Genomic DNA, 23,525 nt, shown 5'->3' with positions numbered 1-23,525 from the left:
GGAGCTCGAGAAGCCGCGAGCATTGAGACTGCACAAGAGGGATTGCGGAAATGGCGGCATGCAGGTGGATGTGAATATCCCTGCCCCTCATGTAATGTTCTTCGGCCGCGGCTGGAAGACCTTTGCTCGCGCCCATAGCTTGTCAGAGGGGCACGTTCTCCATTGTAAATTAATTGAGGCCAATTTTCTTTCCGTTAAGGTCTCTGGATGCTCGGGCGCTCGCTTAGAGCTGGACCGATGATGAAAGCTCCTCCTCGAGTGATAGCGACGAGGAGGACAGTGACGGCGATGACAAGGCATCGACCGGGAGGGCGATGACTCTGACTCCGGCTGAACACCAGCCACACCATGACCATCAGGCGGCAGCACCACCAACTGGCGGTGTCCAGGGAACGGGGGTACCTAGACTTGCCTGCCTGCGGCCCAGGGCGTGGCTCCACCAACGGCCCAGTACGGCCCATCTTCACCATCAACCGCTCAAGACCCTCGCGAGGGGGCAAGCCTTGCGAGGGGACGACACCTAGACCTTCCCGGGGGCGGCCTCGCTAGGCTAGCTCCTGAGGAGTGAAGATATCTATGCAACGGGCACCTCGCGAGGTCCGCGTAACGTGAGCCATGACGACCAAGGCTAGGCGGGCGCTAGCGGGTGCAGAGTACCAGTTTCCTCTTTAGTTCTAAGGAAGCAGGCGTAGGCGAGGAGTCCCGAGGCATCATGCAAAGGTTTCCATATCAGTGCAACAAGACCAAGACCAGCAGGATGGTAGGACGGAGGTCACCATGGAGCCCACGGCGTCACCACCACCAGAGCCTTTGGCAGGCGAAGACAACCTTTTGTAAGGATAACTTGTACTAGTTTTCTCCCTTCGAAATTGGCCGTTGTGGAATACCGTCCCGCCTAAACATTTGGGAAGAGGACCAGGGCCTCTAAATAGGGCTAGCCACCGCCATAGCAAAGGGGGATCATCCGGACCATCCTAAGGCACACCAGCTCATCGAGCCTAAGAACATCTCTCCTGAGGAGGCTGTTCATCCACTGTACTAGTTCATACTTAGCCCACGAGGCAATCCACCACACCACACTGGAGTAGGGTATTACACCACAACGGTGGCCCGAACCAGTATAAACTCTCGTGTCACTTGTTCCTTGGGTTCGGCGAGCTAGGCCTTGAGATCGTTGCGAGAGTGAGCTAGGGCGAGATCTTCGTGCGTACCCCAGTGTTCGAACCTCAAGGGTTTGCCGAAACCCGCAATCCGACATTTGGCGTGCCAGGTAGGGTGTGCTGAAGCCTTTCTTCCGTTGATTCACGCACCACTGCTCCACCGCATCCATGTCCGATGCTCGCCGAGCCCATGCTGAGTGTCGGGCCTCCCTTGCCGCCCGCATCACTCAGACGACGCCTGTTGACAGACCTCCCCGCCGTCGTCCATCAGCCGCTGCCAACGCCGCCAGCGGCCTAGCAGCAAACGAGTAGCAAGCTTCATCGATGCACCCCTCCATGTGGCGGGACCGATGTACCGCCACCCCATCGCTGTCTCCGGCCGGCTCGTCATTCCACGCTTGTCACACGCCCATGGACACGCAGGGCGCGCTGCTCATAGCACGCGAGCTCCTGCGTTACTGCCCGGTTGACGACCTCTACGACGACTGGCTGGACCGCATCACTGAGCTCGTCAGCGTTGCAGGATGCTCTCCTGCACCGTCTCTCTCGCTGCCTTGCCCACCCCGAGCTGCGGGCGATGTAGTTCACAGAGCGCCTCTGCCGCCTCTGCATCAAGACGGCGCGCTCGCACCAAGACACGCGGCTCACTAGGCCCCTCCGCCGCCTCCGCATCAAAACAGCGCCCTAGCACCAAGGCGCATGGTCCCGCAGCATGAACCGCCATGCCGAGCGCCCGCGCACGAAGAAGGAAGCTGCCGAGAAATCTCGGGGCTGCAAGAAAATGCTCCTGCGCTGATAGCACCGTTGCGTCAAGACCGCGCGCCGCCTGCGGCGGTGGTGGATGGATATCAGGATCGGGCTCCGCCACTGCGACGAGCTCTGGTGACCACAGCAGGCTTCCGTGCCTGTACTCCTGGGCTGTGCAGCGTCTTCTAGCCAGGCAAGTTCAAGCCAGACCTGCCTCCGTGCTACGACGACACCCCCGACCCCGCGGAGTTCTTACAGCTCTACGAGCCGAGCATCGAGGAAGCCAATGGAGACAAGAAGGTCATGGCGAACTGGTTTCCCATGGCCCTCAAGGATGGCGCACGCTCGTGGCTCCTGAACTTGCCCACGGGATCGATCTCCTCCTGGGGCGAGTTGCACGAGCGTTTCGTCGCCAACTTCCAAGGCACTCGCGACTGCCCGCCGGTCGCGGGCGACCTGCGGCCCATCAAGCAGGAACTAGGGGAAACCCTGCAGAAGTACATCCAACGCTTTAACAACGTTCGCCTCAAGATTCCCAAGTTGACGGACGAGGCCATCATCTCTGCATTCTCCGATGGCGTCCATGACGTCAAGATGAAGGAAGAGCTCGCCATCCATGAGGAGCTATGCACGGCCCTGGAGATGTTCAATATGGCGACCAACTGCGCAAGGGCTAAGGAAGGACACCTTTCCCTCCTCGAGCTCCCAGCTGCTGACTAGGAGGACAAGAAGGCAAAGATCAAGGATGTGAAGTGCAAGGGGGCTGCGGTGCTCGCGGCGGAGCCAGAGATGAAGCACGGCCGCGACCACCCTGAATCATCCAAGGCCAACCACCAATTCTGCGTTTTCCACAATGTTCACAGCCACTACACCAATGACTGTCAGGAGCTCAGGGGCATCTGAGATGGGCGCTTCAATCAACGCCCTGAGCGCAACGACCGAGGCTACGACCGAGGAGGAGGACGAAGCGGAGGATGCTGGGACGGTCGCGGCCCCCGCTAGGAGTGGCGTGAACGGCCTCGTGAGGACCACTGGCAGGACCAACCTCATGAGGGCGCTTGGAGAGAACAGCCTCATGAGGACCGCCCACAGGGAAATGCTTGCCTCCCTCCGTTGCCGCCCCACGAAGAAGGAACGTCGACCACCATCAAGACGAGGGGGCTGGGGGCTTCCAGGAGCCACGCGCCATCGCTTGTATCTTGGGTGGTGCTCAAGCCCTAGTCTCTCAGTGTGCCTTCAAGCAGTTTGCTCGCGAGGTGAACACGGCCCATCCCAGGCTCGAGACCATACGCCCGCTCAGGTGGTCCAAGTGCGCCATCACCTTCAGTTAATCAGACCAGCTCAAGTGCGTGGCGGCCGCCGGCTCCCTCCCGATGCTCTACTCACCCGTCATCAGCAACGTTCAAGTCACCAAGACCCTCATCGATGGCGGCGCAGGGCTCAATGTCCTGTCCATCGAGACATTCGACAGCCTCCAGGTGCGATACGATCAGCTCCAGCCTACCAGGCCTTTCTCATGAGTGACTGACAGCTCCACCACCCCGATAGGGCAGGTCAGCCTTCCTATCACCTTCGGCCAGCATGACAACTACCACACCAAGCTCATCGACTTTGATGTGGCCCACATTCGCCTGCCGTACAATGCCATCCTTGGGTATCCATCCTTGGCCAAGTTTATGGAAGTCACTCAACATGGATACAAATCCTCAAGATGCCAGGGAGTGGCGGCATCATCACGGTCCCCTGTGGAGAAAGAGATGCGGTGTGCTCCCTCGAGCGGGCTTATAAAGCTATAGCGACCGAAGGCCCTGACAATGAAGGCACCCTGTACCCTCCCGAGGACAACCCCAATAAGAAGAAGCAGCAACTCTATCAAGGGCCTCAGGAGGGAGGCGTCTCCAGCGGCACTATCTCAGGACCTGCGCCCGCAGATGGGGCGCTGTCGGTGTCAAAACCGGCGGATCTCGGGTAGGGGGTCCCGAACTGTGCGTCTAAGCCGGATGGTAACAGGAGGTGGGGGACACAGTGTTTACCCAGGTTCGAGCCCTCTCGATGGAGGTAATACCCTATGTCCCGCATGATTGATCTTGATGATATGAGTATTACAAGAGTTGATCTACCACAAGATCGTAGAGGCTAAACCCTAGAAGCTAGCCTATGATTATGATTGTTGTTGTCCTACAGACTAAACCCTCCGGTTTATATAGACACCGGAGGGGGCTAGGGTTACACAGAGTCGGTTACAAGGGAGGAGATCTACATATCTGAATTGCCAAGCTTGCCTTCCATGCAAAGGAGAGTCCTACCCGGACACGGGACGAAGTCTTCAATCTTGTATCTTCATAATCCAATAGTCCGGCCAAAGTATATAGTTCGACTGTCCGAGGACCCCCTAATCCAGGAGTCCCTCACAAGCCCCTAAACCTGGCTTCAATGACGATTAGTCAGGCGCGCAGATTGTCTTCAGCATTGCAAGGCGGGTTCCTTCTCCGAATACTCCATAGAATATTCTGAACACAAGGATTGTGTCCGGCTCTGCAAAACAAATTCCACATACCATGAGAGAGAGAGTATAATATTTCCACAAATCTAATCTGCTGATAACTTTTCATAACGTGACATCAGGCCATGGCCCGGTCATCATTCGAACTGTTTTTCTCAACCAGCTACTACACGTATTGCGAGGCAGTTTTCTTGGCATGTCTTGTCAAAGCAAAGATCATGTCCCCTTATCACGGGATTCTCATCAATACGGGTGTGGGTAACCCAACCGCGTCAACAATTACGTCGCTTGGGGAATAAGCGAGTTTACCAGGGAGGTGGGGAGGCGCATAGCTTCTTCCGCCATTATAAAGGGACAATGACTCCTCCTTTTCACCCACGCCTTCTTCTTCCCTGGCCATCCATTCTTGCGCACTCGAGCTCCAGCGCCCAAGTTCGTATTTTCTTCGTAAAACCACTCCAAACATGTCCGGAGCGGGAGGCAAGTGGATGGTCTCCATTACAGAGGAGAACATTATGAAGCTCTAGGAAGCCGGATACCTGGTCGTAGACATCGTGCACTGGCTCCCAGACGAGGGGCAGATAGTTCCTACCCCTGAATCCCACGAAAGGGTTGTATTCCTTACCCATTTCGTCCGCGGGCTGGGATTTCCCCCCCACCCATTTGTTCGCGGGCTCATGTTCTACTACGGGATGGACTTCCATGATCTGGCCCCCAATTTCATCCTCAACATCTCGGCGTTTATCTCGTGTGTGAGGCCTTCCTCCGCATCAAGCCCCACTTCGTTCTGTGGCTGAAAACCATCAATGTTAAACCGAAAATGGTGGTCGGCCAGCAAGCGGAGTGCGGAGGCGCCATGGTGGGTAAAATGCCCAACGTCACCTGGCTCGAAGGCTCCTATGTGGAGACAGTGAAGGGGTGGCAATCGGGGTGGTTCTACATCACCAAGCCGCGTGACACCAACTGGGTAGCGGCCCCTGAATTTCGATCCGGCATCCCCACTCGGCTCACCTCCTGGAAAGAGAAGGGCCTATCCTGGGGTTCATCGATAGAGCTGACTGGACTCCAGAACTGTGTGAAAAACACGATAATCAGGAAAATAAAGCTTGTCAACGTGGTCCAGGTCATGCTGTTTCGCCGGATCCTCCCGTGTCAAAGACGGGCATTCAATATGTGGGAGTTTGACCCGGTCAAGCACCAGACGCTGCGAGAGCTCTTCGACACGACACACCAGGACATCTGGAGGGTGCTGTTCAAGTCCGCCGAGGTACCTCCTCCCCTTACCGAGAATCGCAGAATCAGTGCAAAGCGCCCTGCCAATCCGGTAAGCTTCTTATATTTCATAAGACGTTTCTTTCCCCAGTATAATCATGTGGGGGATCTAACGCTCCACGCCATTTAACAGGAACAGGTCACGACAGTGGAGCGGATCGATTGTCCGGCCCTACTGCCCGAGGATCCAGCAAGTGCTCTCTTAACGGAGATGCTAGTTCCAGCGCCCTATGAGGCGCTGGAGAAGAAGGCGAAGAAGAAGGGCACGGGGACTAGGAAAGGTCTCCGGCGCAAGGTCGTAATGGAATCATCGTATGATAACACCAAGCCGCCCTCCTCCCACAAAAATGAGGAGGAGGAAGAGGAAAGTTCTCCCCCCCAGCCGGGGGAGACAAGAAAAGGAAGGTCGCCCCGTCAGGGGAAGCCGAAGGGTCCAAGAAGGTAAGGACTCTCCTTCCGGACTGCTCCACGGCGGCCACTTTTAGCGACGAGGAGTGGTTGCCCAGGGACAAGCCCGTGGCAAAGTCGTAAGTATCCGGATACCACAATAGCTCTTGGTATGTTTTATTTTATTACTTCTTATCATGCCGAACATGATCATGCAGCCCCTCCAAAACCCGTATCGATGTATCCTCTTCGGATGAGTCCTTGGGCCCGTCGGAGATGAACAACGATTCACTCCCGACCGCCTCCTCCCCCCGCCCTACGGACGACGTCGAGGTGCTGTCTCAAAGGGTACCAAACCAAGGGGAGACAGTTCCGGAAGCACCCCAAGGCGACATTCCGGACTTGGGGCGCAAGAGGGGCAAGACTCCCATGGGCTCTAATGCCGGGGGCAGCAAGTTTGTGCCGATGGCCTCTGTCCATCCAGGGTCATCGGACAATTTGCTGGAAGTGCTTCACGGAGCTTCCATTGATGAAGAGCACCGCACTATCATGAGTGCGGTGATCAAGAAGATTCAGTCCGCCAAAAGCGGACTAACTAAAGGCTGTTCCAGCCTCCTAATAGGCTTTGAGGTAAGTAATAAAATTGTGAGAAAATGTTACAGCATAGACAGTAGCCCCTGATGCTCTGTTTGGTGTTCGGGAGAAAGGCCGAACGGAGGATCAAATAATAATCACAGGAGTCTAATCAGGATATGTCTATGTGAATAAGCAGGCTTCACTGCTGGCCGCTGCCGCTCACAAGATGGAGGTTTCCGCACTGAAGCGGGACCTTGAGCGGTCCGAGGAAGAGCTCAGCCTTACCAAGAGGCAGCTCGAAGAGAACAAAGGTAAGTGATACCTTGTCTGTTTATTCATAAAGAAAAAAGGAAACTGGTTGTTAGATCACAGGATCGCCGTGAATTTTGCTAGGGGCCACGACCGAAGTGGCGACCCTGAAGAAGGCGCTGTCCGTGGCCAAAGGCAAAGCGGCCAGGGAGCGCGCCGAGCACGAGAAGCAAGAGGCCCAAGTCGGCGAGGTTCAGCAAGAGCTCCAGGAGTTTGCCAAGAAGTACGCGTCCTTGGAGCGTGACTCGAAGACGCAACGGTTCGAGCTTGCAAAGGCCCTCGAGAACGCACAAAATGCCAAGGCCGAAGCCCAAAAGGCCCTCTAGGAAATTGAGGCGGTCAGGAAGATAGCGGCGGGTAAGGCACAAAATGCCAAGGTCGGAGCTCTCCAGGAGCGTTCGTAGATCTACCCCGCAGTGTGTCGGATGCCGCGGAGTTCTACCGGGCCGAGGAAGGGAGCTCGACGGAGAAGTTGTTTTGGTCTTAGTATACTGGGATCGAACATCCGATGCCCTTGAGCGACCAGTTGAAGCAGCTGGTCGAGCTTCACAAGGCGATCGAACTGGCCATGAAGGGCCTCATAGTCCGGATGTGGCCTGGCGAGCCCCTGTCCGGAAGCTATTTCGACCTGGTAAGGTGGCTTGTAAACGCCTGCCCCCGGCTTGAAGTCATAAAGCGGTCCACCTACATTCAGGGTGCACGTAGGGCTTTTGCCCGGGCGAAAATGCAATGCGCGAAGATGGACGCCGAAAAGCTGGTGAAGGAGTGGCCACCGGAGGGCAAGGAGCATCGCCACCCTGAAAAGTATCATGACAGTGTCCTGAAGGGTGCTCGCCTTGTGGCAGATGAATGTGCTAAGGATGTGATATTTGAATGAATGAACTCTTTGATCCTGTGATATGAAACGAGTTCATGTGCGCTATGTAACGCTTGTTAATTTAAAATATTACCTTCTATGCGGCCGTTTATAAAATTTGAGAGTTGGCCAGTCATCAGCTTTTGCCCCCATGTAACTAGTACTGAGGTGTTCGGCATAAACCTGATCACTCTTTATCCTAGTTTTGGGTCCTTCGAAGGAGGTGTTCAGCACAACGAACCAGGCAATCGGACTATAAGGCTTTATCACACTCACTTAGCCATAGTAGTCTACAATTTTAAATTTTGGCGAAGCCCCTAGTATTTGGAAGGCCGAACTTGGGGCGCTATGTACGCCTAAATCGGACAAGGCCGACTCCTCGCCTGAAGCGGAAAAAAACTTTACGGATTTGAGACCTCTCGAACAGCGATCAGCTCCCGCCGCATCATGATAGTGAATTTTCGGCTTTCTCTACTGAGGTGCTCGTCCGGAAGAATCGGGACACAATCGCAGTAGTTCTCCCAGTGCTACCTAAGCCGATATAGCGGAACATAAGGTACCAAACATGGGAGCCAGGCAAACCCAACTATTAACCCAAGACATGATTCAGAGCTGATGCATATAATGCTATAAGTTCGGGGTGTCGCACTGTCGAAAGTGTTTGGACTTTTCATGCCGTGTTATGGGGAAACGGAAGCCCCTGGCGCACTAGTCGTATCAGAATGTACGGGTGCAATTTGTCGTAAGTAAGCAGACAGGAAAAAAAGATAAAGAAATGCAATAATGAGCTGATGTTGTATATTGTTATTTAAATGATACGTCAAAGAATATGCATACATGTAGTGCAATAAGTAAAAAATAGGACTATTTGACATGTCCTATCCAAGGTAAAGCTGCATGTAGGTATGTAAAACAGGTATATCGATCGTTATCAGAGACCACCTGAGGATTCCCCTGTACGTCAAAGCTTCTTGCTTCCTTGGTGTTTCTTTCCCGTAATGGGTCCGATAATCAGGCGATTGGAGAGGGCCTTCAAATAATAGGGGCCTGAAAGGAAGTAAATGTTAAAGGTATACGGGTCCTGAAGCGGTTGAGCCACATTGTGGGCCGTGACATAGCCGTGCCTTAGCCTATGCCCATGGTATCTTGAGTGTGTAATTACGTATGCGCGACACAAATTTCGCCGCTTGACTGGGACTAGGACGGAGGCCGAATTGCTAGGCGAGCTCTAAACGTGCCCGGCGATCCTCTTGTAGGGTACTCCGGACTCGCTTGAAGGTGTCCGGGGTCTTTTTCGCCGAATTGGCAGTTTGCCTCATAAGGCTGCTTTGCGCTTCTGCTGCTAGGGCCGCAGTGTGCTCCTTCGTGCAGAGCAAACGTTTTGTGATTCCATTAACTGTTATAACTCCGCGAGGTCTTGGCATTTTGAGCTTGAGGTATGCATAATGCGGTACCGCATTGAATCTAGCAAATGCAGTTCGTCCGAGCAGTGCATAACAGCCACTGCGGAAGGGGACGATATCGAAGATTAACTCCTTGCTCTGGAAGTTGTCCGGAGATCCGACGACTTCTTCCAGTTTAATTGAGCCCGCACAACAGGCCTCTACACCTGGGATGACACCTTTAAAGGTGGTTTTGGTGGGTTTGATCCTCGAGGGGTCTACGCCCATTTTACACACTGTATCCTGATAGAGCAGGTTCAGGCTGCTGCCACCGTCCATATGGACTCGAGTGAGATGAAATCCGTCAATCATGGGGTCAAGGACCAATGCATCAGAACCGCCATGATGGATACTGGTGGGGTGGTCCCTGCGATCGAAGGTGATCGGACAAGAAGACCATGGGTTGAACTTTGGGGCGACTGGCTCCATCGCATAGACGTCCCTCAGGGCATGCCTCCGTTCCCGCTTGGGAATATGGGTTGCGTATATCATGTTTACCGTTTTCACATGGGGAGGGAATTTCTTCTGTCCTCCTGTGTTCGGCGGCCAAGGCTCCTCCTCGTTGTCGCTATGCAGCCCCTTTTCCTTGTTTTCGGCATTTAACTTGCCGGCCTGTTTGAACATCCAACATTCTCTATTGGTGTGGTTGGCTGGCTTATCGGGGGTACCGTGAATTTGACACGAACGATCGAGTATCGGTACAAGCTGCACAGGCCCGGATTGCTTCTTTTGAACGGCTTTTTACGCTGACTGGATTTAGAGCCACTGAATCCGGCATTGACTGCCGTGTCTTCGGCGTTGTCGCCGTTGTTGCGGCGCTTGTGTCTGTTGCAACGTGGCCTGCCGTTGCTACCTTTGGCATCTGAATTGCTAGGGTTTCTTGAAGTGTTGTTGCTGCGTGCCAGCCAGCTATCCTCGCCCGCACAAAAGCGGGTCATGAGTGTCGTGAGGGCTGCCATGGACTTTGGCTTTTCTTGGCCGGGGTGTCGAGCGAGCCACTTGTCGTGGATGTTATGCTTAAATGCCGCTAAGGCCTCGGCATCTGGACAGTCGATGATTTGGTTCTTTTTAGTTAGGAACCGAGTCCAGAATTTCCTGGCTGATTCCCCTGGCTGTTGGGTTATGTTACTCAAGTCATCGACATCCGGTGGTCGCACATAAGTGCCCTGGAAGTTATCAAGGAATGCGTCTTCCAAGTTCTCCCAACTGCCAATGGAGTTTGCCGGCAGGCTATTGAGCTAATGCCGAGTAGGTCCTTTGGGTTTTAATGGGAGGTACTTGATGGCATGTAGATCGTCACCGCGGGCCATGTGAATGTGGAGGAGGAAATCTTCGATCCATACCGCAGTGTCTGTTGTGCCATCATATGATTTAATATTCATGGGTTTAAAACCTTCTTGGAATTCGTGATCCATTACTTCATCCGTGAAGCATAGGGGGTGTGCGGAGCCTCTGTGCCGGGCTATATCACGACGCAGTTCATACGAGTCTTGTCTACTGTATTGGGCCCGGCCAGATTTTCTTTTAGTATATCCGGCGTGACAGTCGTCGTCACTCATTGGGCAGAGCCCCCATGATCTGTAGATCGATCTTGTATGTCCTGCTTTGTTTTCCCATATGTCTCGCAGGTCCTGCATGTTGCCCCGGGCCTTGGTGTTTTTGTTTGACTGGCGACGGGGTGCGGGATGGACTTCGGGCTGATACGCCGCTTTGTCTCGGCCACGAGGTGGCCGGTCAGCTGCATCATACGCTGGTAGTGTAGGCTTTAACGCTTCCACCTCTAGTTGGGGTAGCAACCTACACTTTGGGTAACTTTTGGTTGGGCGCTCGAGTTCGTATTCCTCGGCTGCCAGCACTTCGGTCCATCTATCCGCTAGCAGACCTTGATCAGCTTGAAGCTGCTGTTGCTTTTTCTTCAGGCTTTTTGCTGTGGCTATAAGCCGGCGCTTGAAGCGCTCCTGCTCGATGGGATCCTCAGGCACGATAAATTCTTCATCGCCGAGGCTCACCTCGTCATCGGAGAGAGGCATGTAAATGTCATCCTCGGATTCTCCGTCTGTCGCCTGTTCCTTATGGCTAGCTTGCCCATCTTCCCACTCGAAGCCTGGCTAGAGGGGATTGTCTTCGGCACTGTCCGCAGCATTATTGTCTCTTGTGCCGGTATCGCTGCTTTTGCTATGGCGGGGCTTAGAGCGGCGCCGATGACGCCGGTGCTTAGATTGCTTCTCGAGGGGATTATCCTCTGTTGCCTTATTGCCATCGCTTTCTTTGGGGGTGTCCACCATGTATATATCATATGATGAGGTGGCTGTCCAGCGCCCTATGGGCGGTGGTTCCTGTTCTTCTCCTGCATCGTCGTCCAAACTGTCGATGTCTTCGGAGCCGAAATCAAGCAAGTCAGTTAAGTCATCGATAGTGGCTATTAAGTGGGTGGTGGGTGCGTGATGAATTTCTTCGTCGTCTGCTTCCCACTCGAGCCGGACATAGTTTGGCCAAGGGTCTCCTGACAAGGAGAGAGACCTTAATGAATTTAGCACGTCGCCCAAGGGTGAGTGCTGAAAGATATCCGCGGAGGTAAACTCCATGATCGGTTTGGAGCCTGTGGCCAGGGACGAATCCAAGGGTTCGGCAACACATGTCTCATAGGAGGTGGAGTTAGTATTCGACTCTATGGCCGCTGAGTGTGCGGCCCCCGTGGCGGGGTCCATCCACCTGTCCTAGGACAGCACTATCTGCTCCGGATTGAGGGTAAAGTAGTCACAGGTGTGATCTCCCGAACACCGCCTGACGACAGAGCTAAGTCATGCTCATCGTGACTGTGCGGCGCACCTGACATGGGCTCGAATCCGTCGAAGATCGAGTCTCCGCAGATGTCGGCAGTATAGTTCAAGCTTCCAAACCTAACCTGATGGCCAGGGGCGTAGCTCTCGATCTGCTCCAGATGGCCAAGCGAGTTGGTCCGTAGTACGAAGCCGCCGAATACGAAGATCTATCTGGGGAGAAAAACCCCACCCTGGGTCGCATCGTTGCCGATGATCGAAGGGGCCATCCAACCTTACAATGATGACACAGTGGAACTCTCAATGAAAGCACCAATATTGGTGTCAAAACTGGCAGATCTATGGTAGGGGGTCCTGAACTGTGCGTTTAAGGCAGATGGTAACAGGTGGCGGGGGACACAATGTTTACCCAGGTTCGGGCCCTCTCGATGGAGGTAATACCCTACGTCCTGCATGATTGATCTTGATGATATGAGTATTACAAGAGTTGATCTACCACGAGATCATAGAGGCTAAACACTAGAAGCTAGCCTATGATTATGATTGGTGTTGTCCTACGGACAAAACCCTCCGGTTTATATAGACACCAGAGGGGGCTAGGATTACACAGAGTCGGTTACAAGGGAGGAGATCTACATATCCGAATTGCCAAGCTTGCCTTCAACGCAAAGGAGAGTCCTACCCGGCCAAAGTATATAGTCCGGCTGTCCGAGCACCCCCTAATCCAGGACTCCCTCAGGCGCCTCCTTCCCTCGCATAGGAAGGCATTCCCGTCGCCCTCCTCAGGCTGGGCTCGGGGATCTCTTCTCGAGGGCCTCAGACCTAGCCAATGTCACGAGGGAGGCGCTCCGGCACCATGTGGAGGCATCTTTCGCTGCATGTTTCCCTCAAGGGGCATGAGGCCTGGGATACCTTGTGCTCAGGAATTCATCACCAAGGGGATCCAGGAGCTTCAAGAGGCAAGGGCCATACGTGGCGACCGTTGCCCACCACCCAGCGCAGCTTCCCACCCTGGCGAGGGCGGCGGGCTGCGCATCTGCGTCGACATTCCAGGGCTCAACAGGGCCACATTTCAGGGACGCTTATGGCCTTCATGCATTGGATGGTGTGAGGGTCCTCCTCATAGCTATGTTCGCATACCTTTTGGCCTACCGAATGCGGCTGTCACCTTCCAGCGCCACCAGCGGAGCATTCTGGTGGCTCAGGAGGCCAGGCGCCACACTATCCTGGCGGAGATCGCGACAGTTCTTTAGGAGCCATCTGGGCCTCCAGAGCCTCCTGAGGCTCAGGACCCTGGAGGCTCATGAGGAGCAACTTCTCCAGCGCACATCTTCAGCTACCCCTGACACCACTCCAGCTACGGTATCAGGTGACTCTTTCCAGTTTATTCTGCTAGGGGCGCCCTTCGGGCAGCATTATTACCAAGTCGCATGGGCCTGTCCCTGTGGCGTGTATCCTTTGCATCTTCAACTTACTCTGTTGGGAGCGCCCCATGGGCTGCATCATCCCCAGGCCGCTCGAGTCCATCACAGTGGCATGTATCGTTCTTGCATCTATCTGAACTAGTTTTCCTCCTCGCATGAATTGCTCTATAATCTCTACTCACCTGGTGCTTGCTCATTGCGGCCTCCCATGCTGCTGATCGGCCACTTGCTTATCCCGTAACGGGAGACTCACATGCTGGCTCGGTGGTTGTGCTTGGGTCCGTCCCTGCAACACTGATAAACCTGTGCAATCGAGCTCTGGCTCACGGGCCGCTCCATGTACGCCACCTCACCAGATCCTCAGTGCCTTCCTCTTCTTGCGGAAGGTGTAATGGCAGGCCGACAAGCGCCACTATGGGCTACTCCCTCTCTCTCGCACTAACCCGTAGGAACCTCTGGAGCCTAGCTACAGGAGGTCCCACCAGCTGCTCCCTTTCATGCTTCTTGCTTGGGCATTAAAGGAAGGGCTCCTGAGCATCGCGCCTCAAGAGCTCTTACTTGCTCTTCAGCCCTCACCCCCTGGCCTTGACCACGGCATCACGACCTGGCATACCAACGGTGACTGATCTCGCTCGAGGGCCGGGACCCGAGGACGCAGAGCACTCAGGAGAGTATGAAGGGTGGGAGCTGGCATGTACACAACCTGGCAGCATCTCCATCACCGGCCCACGAACCGGGCGACACGCAAGGAACCGATCCATGATCGTTAAGATAAGTCACGTATCCAAGGCAACCAGCTCGCGACTTAGGACTCTCGGCTCCTGTAGCCTTGCTCCGGCAACGCCACCTTCCTTTTCTATCTTTAGGGAGCTGCTTGCCCGCCAAGGGGGGACCTCTTGAGCATCGTGCCTCAGGAGCTCTTACCGGGCCTCGGGCCGCCCACCTCCTGGCCTTGACTATCGGTGTCAAAACCGACGGATCTCGGGTAGGGGGTCCCGAACTGTGCATCTAGGGTCGATGGTAATAGGAGACAGGGGACACGATGTTTACCTAGGTTCAGGCCCTCTCTATGTAGGTAATACCCTACTTCCTGCTTGATTGATCTTGATGAATATGAGTATTACAAGAGTTGATCTACAACGAGATCGTAATGGCTAAACCCTAGGAGTCTAGCCAATGAATATGGTAATGAGTATATGTGGTTTCCTTTCCGGACTATCCCCTTCGGTTTATATAGACACCGAGGAGGTCTAGGGTTTACATGGGGTCGGTTACATAAGAAGGAATCTTCGGTCGCCAAGCTTGCCTTCCATGCCAAGTAGAGTGCACTCTGGACATGGTGCAGTCTTTGGCCTTCACGTCTTCATAGCCCATCAGTCCGGCCCATGGATAACAGGCTGGACGCCCGAGGACCCCTTAGTCTAGGACTCCCTTAGTAGCCCCTGAACCTAGATTTGAATGACGAGGAGTCCGGTGTGCAGATTGTCTTCGGCATTGCAAGGAGGGTTCCCTCCTTCCGAACTCCAGAATAGTCTTCGGATAAAGCATGTATATCTGGACATGTGTATATAATGGCAGAGAATGTAATACCCCACGAGCCCAACCTATTGATAATTGTTCATGACATCATATCATGCCTGCCCGGTCACTATTTCCAACCGTCGGCTAGCAGCCGCCCCACGTCTTGGGGTGCGGTTTTACTTGCACTCCTCGTCAAGGCAGAGATCATGTCCCTTTATTTACGGGATTTTCATGAATGCAGGTGTGGGTAACCCAACCGTCCCCTGCGTACAACTCCTTGGTGATAGGTAAGTTTAGAGACCCTGGAGGAGACGTCCAATATTCGGGGCCTTTATATAGGGATCCAGTCTCGTTTTCATCCCCTTGCTCTTGCTTCTTCCTCAGCCCCAGCCACCCCAAGTTCCAACCCTCGGGTTCCAATCGCCACCAACCCTAGTCATGTCCAGACCCAACCATCAGGGCTAGTGGGTGGCTTCTTCTGTCACAGAGGAGGACATTGTGAAGCTCCGCGTAGCGAGGTATCTGACCTTGGAAATCTTTCATCGGCTTCCGGCACAAGGGCAAGTCATACGGACCCCCAGATCTAGCGAGAGGGTAGTATTTGTATCCCACTTACTTCACGAGCTAGGGTTCGCGCTTAACCCCTTCGTTCGGGGGCTCATGTTCTACTATGGGCTAGATTTTCACGATCTGGCCCTGGACTCTATTCTCCTCATCTCGACTTTTATCGTCACGTGTGAAGCCTTGCTCCGGACTCTTCCGCACTTTGGTTTGTGGCTCAAGACCTTTGACATGAGGCCGCAGGTGGCAGAGGAGGAGCAGGCAGAGTGAGGCAGTGTCACAATAGGCAAGTTGGCTGGTGCGGTTTGGCCCGAAGGATCTTTCGCCAAATCTTCCAACATATGGCAGCAGGGGTGGTTTTATATCAACGAGCCATGGGGCCCCAAGGAGGCGGCTACACCCGCGTTCCGGCCCGGCCCTCCAATTCAGCTTGCTTCGTGGGTCAATAAGGGATTGGACTGGGGATCCGTCCATGAAGTGCAGACTCTGCAAAGTCGCATCTGGAGCCTTACCGAGAAGGGCATCGATCTTGTGAACATCGTTCAAATAATGGTAGTCCACCGGATCCTGCCCTGTCAGCGGCGGCCTCTTCGTATGTGGGAGTTTAACCCAGAAGGGTGGCAGACTCTACATCACTTCTTCGGCACTATGCATGAAGGAATGTGGAAATTATATTTTGGGGAACGAGAGCAATGGCCAGACACCACCGAAGATGTTGGACTTGACTGCAATCATCCGGACACTTTGGTAAGTACTCGATATCCGAGAACCTTCAGTTCAAGCATCTCTTAAAAATATACTGAACAATCCGTCCCTGTACAGGATTGGATAAAGAAAGCGGTGCTAATCTGGTGTCCGGCGCCTATTCCCGAAGGCCCTGCGACCGACCTGCCGACGAGAATACTGATTCCGACACCATACTAGGTGGCTGCATTCAGGGAAACCGAAATCCCTTTGCCCAAGGGCAAGAGTGCATAGGGGGTCCTCCAGGGCAAGAAGAGGGTCGCCTCGGAAGATGAGGAGGGGAAGCCTTCCAAGAGAGGAAAAACGCCGTCGTCGAGTGGCTTGGGCCGGGTGAGTGAAGCTGCCGTAGAGTTCGATGATGAGGATGAACCTCGAGGCAGACAGTAAGTGAGGTTGGGGTACTTTGAATGCACCTCATTCTTTTCCTATTAGTGAAGTACTCATCCGATGTGTTTTTGTCCATGTAGGTTAACGCCTGGTGCTTCTCAATCGTCCTCCTCCTAAGGAGATCTTCTTCCGGAGATGATGAAGAGTGACACGCCTCCTCCAGGCACATCGCCCAACAGGGGAGATGATACCGAGGTATCTTCCCGATGGGCTCCTCCTGAACACCAAGTAGTATAGGAAGCGAAGAAGGTGTTACCCGAAGGCAGTGCCTCTGTCACTCGGGGCTCTGGGATCAAGACTGGCATCCCCGAACTGTCCGATTTATAGCCGGAGACGATTCTGGAGGCAAGTGAGCGGGTTCCTTCTCAGGAATGTCGTACTCCGGTGATGGTTTCCGAAGACCCAGAAGCGCCGGACATGCTGACGGGCTTGATACGACGAGCATTCATTTCAGAAGAGCATCGTACCTTGATGGCTACAGTGGTCAAAAGGGTTCTATCCGCGAAGAGTGGATTGAACGAGGCCTTCACGAGCCTTCTAAGAGGTTTTGAGGTTTGTTATGTAGTTTTTTCAATTGAATTTTATTGAAAAAATGCACCTGTTGTATATGAAGTAGCCCCTAAGAATCAGATTGTCTTCCGAAGGAAGCAATCGGAGGGTCAAAGACATATGCTCAGGTATTAACCTTGGTTTAATTTGAAATACATGTTGCTTCCCCTCCTGTGGTTGTCCGGAATACGGAAGTGGCCGAACTAAAGCAAAAGATGGATATTGCGGATGATGACATTGCATTGATCAACATGTGTATTGACGACTCGCAAGGTATGTATTTCGAGCATTCTTTACACTAGTGTGCTTGACGCGGGAAAGTGCTTTATATGAGATGTGCATGAAATGTAGATGGTGCTGTCGCTGTGGAGGCTCTCTGGACGGAGCTAGTCCGAGCCAAGGAGTGGGTCCGACTTAGTGATGCTGCTGCTGAAGACGCATCGGTTGAACTGAAGGCCGAACAAGCTGCGTGATGCCAGGGCGAGGAGAAGATATCCATGATGACACTCGCTTTGGAGAATGCTACTGGCTACTGCGAATTTCATGAGAAGGAGAATCAAGTTTTAACGGCTGAACTGGAGAAGGCCCGACAGGAGGCAAGAGAAGCGCGATCAGAGTCTAGAGCACTCCGTGAGGAGGTTTGACAGGCGAAAGAGATAGTGGTTGGAAAGCCTTTTCTGCTGCAGACTAAGTTCGGCGACCCGGTCTATGCTCATATGAACCAAGTGTGGAGTTTTCCGAACGAGTATTTGGACTTGCCGAAGAGTTCTCCCGGTGCAGCGCGGTATTACCAAGCGCGAGCTGGATATGGAATGGAGAAGCTTTTTTTGTCATAGTTCTATGCGTCGAAGTGCCCGCTGCTGCTCAATGAACAGATGTAGCAATGGGCCGAACTTCATAGGGTATCTGGCGCCGCCATGAAGGATGTTATAATCTAGCTATGGCCAACCAAGCCTGTGCCGAGTAGCTATTTTGGTTTGGTGCAGAAGCTTGTCAACGTGGTCCGGCGACTCGATGCTACGAAGCGGTCGACGTGCATTGAAGGTGCACAGATGGCCCTTGCCCGAGTCAATACATTCTGGGAAAGATGAGGGCCATCGACGTTGTAACGAATGGTCCGCCTGAAGGCAGGGACCGTCCGGAATCACAGAGTTATTTTCAAGATGTCCTGGAGGCCGCCCGCTTGATAGAGGGTCAATGCTCGAAAAACATAATGTTTGAGTGAGGTGTATGATGATTGTAAAAGACATCTTTATAGTTAATCTATTTATGTTTTGCTCGAAAGGCTTGAATTCCTCCTGTGTGGTCGTTTTAATATAATCTTAAAGATTTCCAGTCGACGGCTTCAGCCCCCTCGTAGGAAGTACGGGGGTGTTCGGAAAAGCATTTAATCACTCTTTATCCAACGTCTTGGTCCATGAAGGAGGTGATAATGCGGCGAACTAGGCAATCAGACTATAAGGCGTTAACACTTTCACTTAACCATAGGAGTTTTATGGTTGGGCTATGACATAGCTCCTGGTGTGTATGCGGTGTGTGATGCCTTGCATATCTGATCTGAAAAAGATCCCTCGTGTTACATGGAGAATCGCTAAAGATTAAAATAAGCCATCAGGTGGTTGACCAGCTCTCCCCGCATCATGATAGTCAGTTTTCGGCTTTCTCTACTGAGGTGCTGATCCGGTCTAGGCCAGGGCACAATCGCAGTAGTTCTTCCTTTACTATCCTAGCCGATAGAGCAGAATGTAGGGTAGCAAACACAGGAGGCGGGCAACCCAACTATTGACCCAACACAATTATTCGGAGCTGATGCATATAAGGCCAAACTTGTGACGCCGAAGTACACTATAGAGTTGTTCGGACTTTTACTGGCAGCTCATTCGTTCCCATGCCGAGCCCCTGGCAGGGTACGCCGAGGTGTATCTGTAGAGTGACCGTTAAGGCCGTACTTATTGTAGAAAGAGTATGAAAGATTGTTCGGATGACACTTGCTGAGAACGAAGCGATGTGCCAATGATAAATTTATGTATGTATATATATAAAGAAACTGCGAACCCGGCTATTTGACATGCTCGGAGTCGGGATCAGAGGAAAGAGGGCATAATACAGGCTTGTAATAAAGAGTGTGGTCCTCAAAAAGTTATTTTGGACCTCCTGTCGCACGTCTGTGTTGCCCGTCCTCGGGGAGGGGAATCCTTCACGGAAGTAGCCCCTTAGGTGAGCATACGGATCCGAACTCCGATAGAGTCCATTGTAGATGTTGTCCAGCGGGTAACCTGTTCTTTAGGGATGATACAGAAAAATAGAGTAAGCAGATAAAAAACGTTACGGGAATGCTTGGAGGGTGGTCCGTATTGTGCTTCCACCGATGCCCATGGTATCTTGAGTGCGTAGTGATGTGTACGTGGTGCGGATTTTGCCAGTATAGTATGTGAGTGGCAGAAGACGAACTGCTACTTGTGTTTCGGGAGTAGTCGGACATCGGAGGGGAACTGTTTCTGGCCCCTGGCATTCTGCTGGCGAGCCGATCCGTCGTCTTTATCGCCTGGTGGCCTCCTCCCATTGTGGTCAGTGTTAAGCTTGCCTGCCTGCTTGAAGACCCAACAGTTTCGGTTCGTATGATTGGCCGGCCTATCGGGGTGACCGTGAATCTAACATGGTCGGTCCAATATCCTGTCAAGGGTGGATGGTCCATCCTGGTTTGCCTTTAGTGTCTTCTTCCGTTGACCGAGTTTCGGATTGTGAAATCCGGCGTTTACCACTGTGTCGTGTATATTACTACGACTTTGTGTTCGGTTCGTCGTGGCTTGCCGTTGCCATCTCAGATTTCGGAAGTGCCTGGGCCACTGGCATCATTGCTTTTACGAGCAAGCCAGTTGTCTTCTCCCGTGCAGAAGCAGGTCATTAGAGCGGTAAGGGCTGCCATGGATTTGGGTCCTTCCTGGCCGTGGTGACATGCTAGCCATTCATCCCGGACGCTATGTCTGAAGGCTGCAAGGGCTTCTGCGTCCGGGCAGTCAACAATTTGGTTATTTTTGACTAAGAACCTAGTCTAGAGCTCCCTGGCTGACTCGCTGGGCTCCTAGATAATGTGACTTAAGTCCTCGGCGTATAGTGGCCGGATAGATGTTCCCTGGAAGTTGTCTCGAAAGGCGTCTTCCAAATTTTCCCAGTTGCCAATGGAATTTTCTGGCAAACTGTTTAGCCGTACCGAGCTAGCCCTTTAAGCTTGAGAGGTAGGTATTTAATGGCGTGGAGGTCGTCTCTACGGGCCATGTGAATATGAAGGAGGTAATCCTTGATCCATACCGCGGGATCTGTTGTTCCATCATATGATTCGATGTTGATGGGTTTAAACCCGTCTGGAAATTCATGCTCCATTACTTCGTTAGTGAAGCAGAGAGGGTGTGCGGCTCCTCTTTGTTGGGCCACACTATGAAGCACCTCCGGCGGGCACCGTTTACGGTGCTCGAACCGGGCATGGTCGGCTTTATATCGTCCGAATAGGCGACCATCATCGTCGGTCGGGGTATATCTTCATGATCTGTACATCGATCTTGTGCGTCCTGCTCTACCCTCCGTGTCTTGGTTGATATCGCGGGTATTCCCCCAAGCTGTTTTCTTTTGAATGCCGGATGGGTTAGTATGGTGCTCTGCTTGGGCTGCTGCTTTGTCTGGACCGAACTTTGGTCGGCCCGCCGCATTGTTTGATGGTGGTATGGGTTCCATCGCTCTGCCATCATATTGAGGGAGCCACCTATTATTGGGGTGCCTTTTGACTGGGCTGCTGAAGCCGTATTCTTCGGTGGCCAAGACCTCAGTCCATCTATCATTGAGCAGATCTTGGTTTGCTTAAAGCTGCAGCTGCTTCTTTCTTAGGCTCCTTGAAGTGGCTATAATCCGGCGTTTGAAGCGCTCCTGCTCAAGAGGTTCCTTGGGCATGATAAAATCCTCGTTGCCGAGGGTCCCCTCTTCCTTGGAGAGTGGGAGATAATTGCTGTCCTCCGAGTCCCCATATGCGGTTTGTTCATCAGAGTTGTCTTGCCCGCCTTCCTGTTCCTCCTGCTCGGATTCTAGCTCAACAGGGTCTTCGTTGTTTGGAGTATTGTCTTCTCTGGTGCTGGCAGTGTTTTCTCTTGAGTGATGTGACCTAGAGCGCCGGTGTCTGGGCTGTGTACCAGGCGGTTTATTCTCGACCGAATCCTCCTTGTCATCGTCGGGAGCACCGTAAGGTGTGTCTATCATACACATGTCATACCATGAAGTGGTCATCCCGTGTCGAGCGGGTAGTAAGCTCTAGCCTTGCCCCTTATCATCGTCCACACCGTCGGTGTCTTCGGGGCGGGGGTCGGGCGTGTTGGTTAGGTTTTCAATAGTGGCTACAAAGTGGGTGGCAGGTGGGAAACAAAATTCTCCATCGTCCGCTGAAAGTTCGAACTGAACATAGTTCAACGACGAGTCATTTGCCAGGGATAGGTTTTTTAGTGAGTTTAGTATATCACCCATGGGCGAGTGTTGGAAGACATCTGCGGCACTGAACTTGAAGATCGATAACCGATCGAGTTCGGTATACGCGGGCTCGCAGTGTTCAAAGCTCGACATCGGAGGCGAGTCCGACGTTCTATTGATGTAGATACTGTATGAAGTGGAATCTGTGTGCGGCTCCAGCGCCGCGGAATCGGTAGCCCCCATGATGGGGTCGATCTTCCCATCCTCGGACGACTTGATCTGCTCCAGATTTAAGGCCAGAGCTACTACAGGAGCTATCTCGTGGATGCGGCCCGATGACAGGTTTAAGCCATGTTCATCGAGGCGACGGGGAGCGGTTGCCGCGGTCTCGAATCCGTCGAAGATCAAATCTCCACGGATGTCTGCGATGTAATTCAAGCTTCCAAATCTGACCTGTTGGCTAGGGGCGTAGCTGTCGATCTGCTCCAGATGGCCAAGCGAGTTGGCCCGCAGTACGAAGCCACCAAATTTGAAGATCTTTCTGGGGAGGAAGGTTCCTCTTTGGATAGCATCATTATTGACGATTGAAGGGGCCATCGAACCTTTTGTCGAGGGAACAGCGGAACTCTCAATGAAAGCACCAATGTCAGTGTCAAAACCGGCGGATCTCGGGTAGGGGGTCCCGAACTGTGTGTCTAGGGTCGATGGTAACAGGAGACAGGGGACACGATGTTTACCCAGGTACGGGCCATCTCTATGGAGGTAATACCCTACTTCCTGCTTGATTGATCTTGATGAATATGAGTATTACAAGAGTTGATCTACCACGAGATCGTAATGGCTAAACCCTAGAAGTCTAGCCTATGAATATGGTAATGAGTATATGTGGTTTCCTTTCTGGACTATCCCCTTCGGTTTATATAGACACCAAGGAGATCTAGGGGTTACATGGGGTTGGTTACATAAGAAGGAATCTTCGGTCGCCAAGCTTGCCTTCCACGCCAAGTAGAGTCCACTCCGGACACGGTGCAGTCTTCGGCTTCATGTCTTCATAGCCCATCAGTCCGGCCCATGGATAACAGGCTGGACGCCCAAGGACCCGTTAGTCCAGAACTCCCTCGTTGACCACGGCTTCACGTCCTAGCACTAAGCTACCGTGAGGATTGAAAGGGGGACAATGCAAGAGCAAGATGTGCAATCACGAATTTCACAATGAAAATGATATTAATGCAAAAGCATTAGAATCTTTACACACCCCCACGGGGTTCATCTCGATTCCTCACAAGGAACAAAGGAAGGAAGTTTCTAGGAGCCCTATCTACAAGTATCACCGCCAGCGCCATCATCAACAGTGGGCCACGAGGGGCCGGCGCCAACCCCATCCAGATCAGTGGCGACGATGACCGGACGCCGCTACTGTGCTTCGGGCGCGGCGTGAGCTCGGGGGCACGTAGCTCTCGTCGCTCATCTCCGGAGTCTTGTTAGGGTTAGGAGAGTCACTGGACTCGAAGCGCCATAGCTACTGCTGGAGGAGTCATCGGCAGGACCTGGGGCGGGCCCAACATCTGCCCCTGCACTGTCTTGGCGATCCTCTTCAAGGAAGCACTCCAGGCGGCGACCTTCCTCATCAAAGACTTTGAAGAACATCATGGAGGCGCTGTCATACTCAAAATGGAAGGTGAGGGCCCCCCACCGCGCGATAGACGCGGGAAACTCATGCCATCCGCGGGTCATGAAGATCTTCCCCGGGGAGACGACCTCGACCTCTGCTCCCGTTGTCGGGGTGCCGCACTCGGCGTGCTGCAGCCACAGCTCGAGCGGCCCCCTTGGCGGCATCACTTCAGCGAAAAATGGTAGC

This window comes from Triticum dicoccoides, chromosome 4A (assembly GCF_002162155.2).
Source record: "Triticum dicoccoides isolate Atlit2015 ecotype Zavitan chromosome 4A, WEW_v2.0, whole genome shotgun sequence".
NCBI classification, from domain to species: Eukaryota; Viridiplantae; Streptophyta; class Magnoliopsida; order Poales; family Poaceae; genus Triticum; species Triticum dicoccoides.
This window is presented reverse-complemented; position numbering follows the sequence as displayed.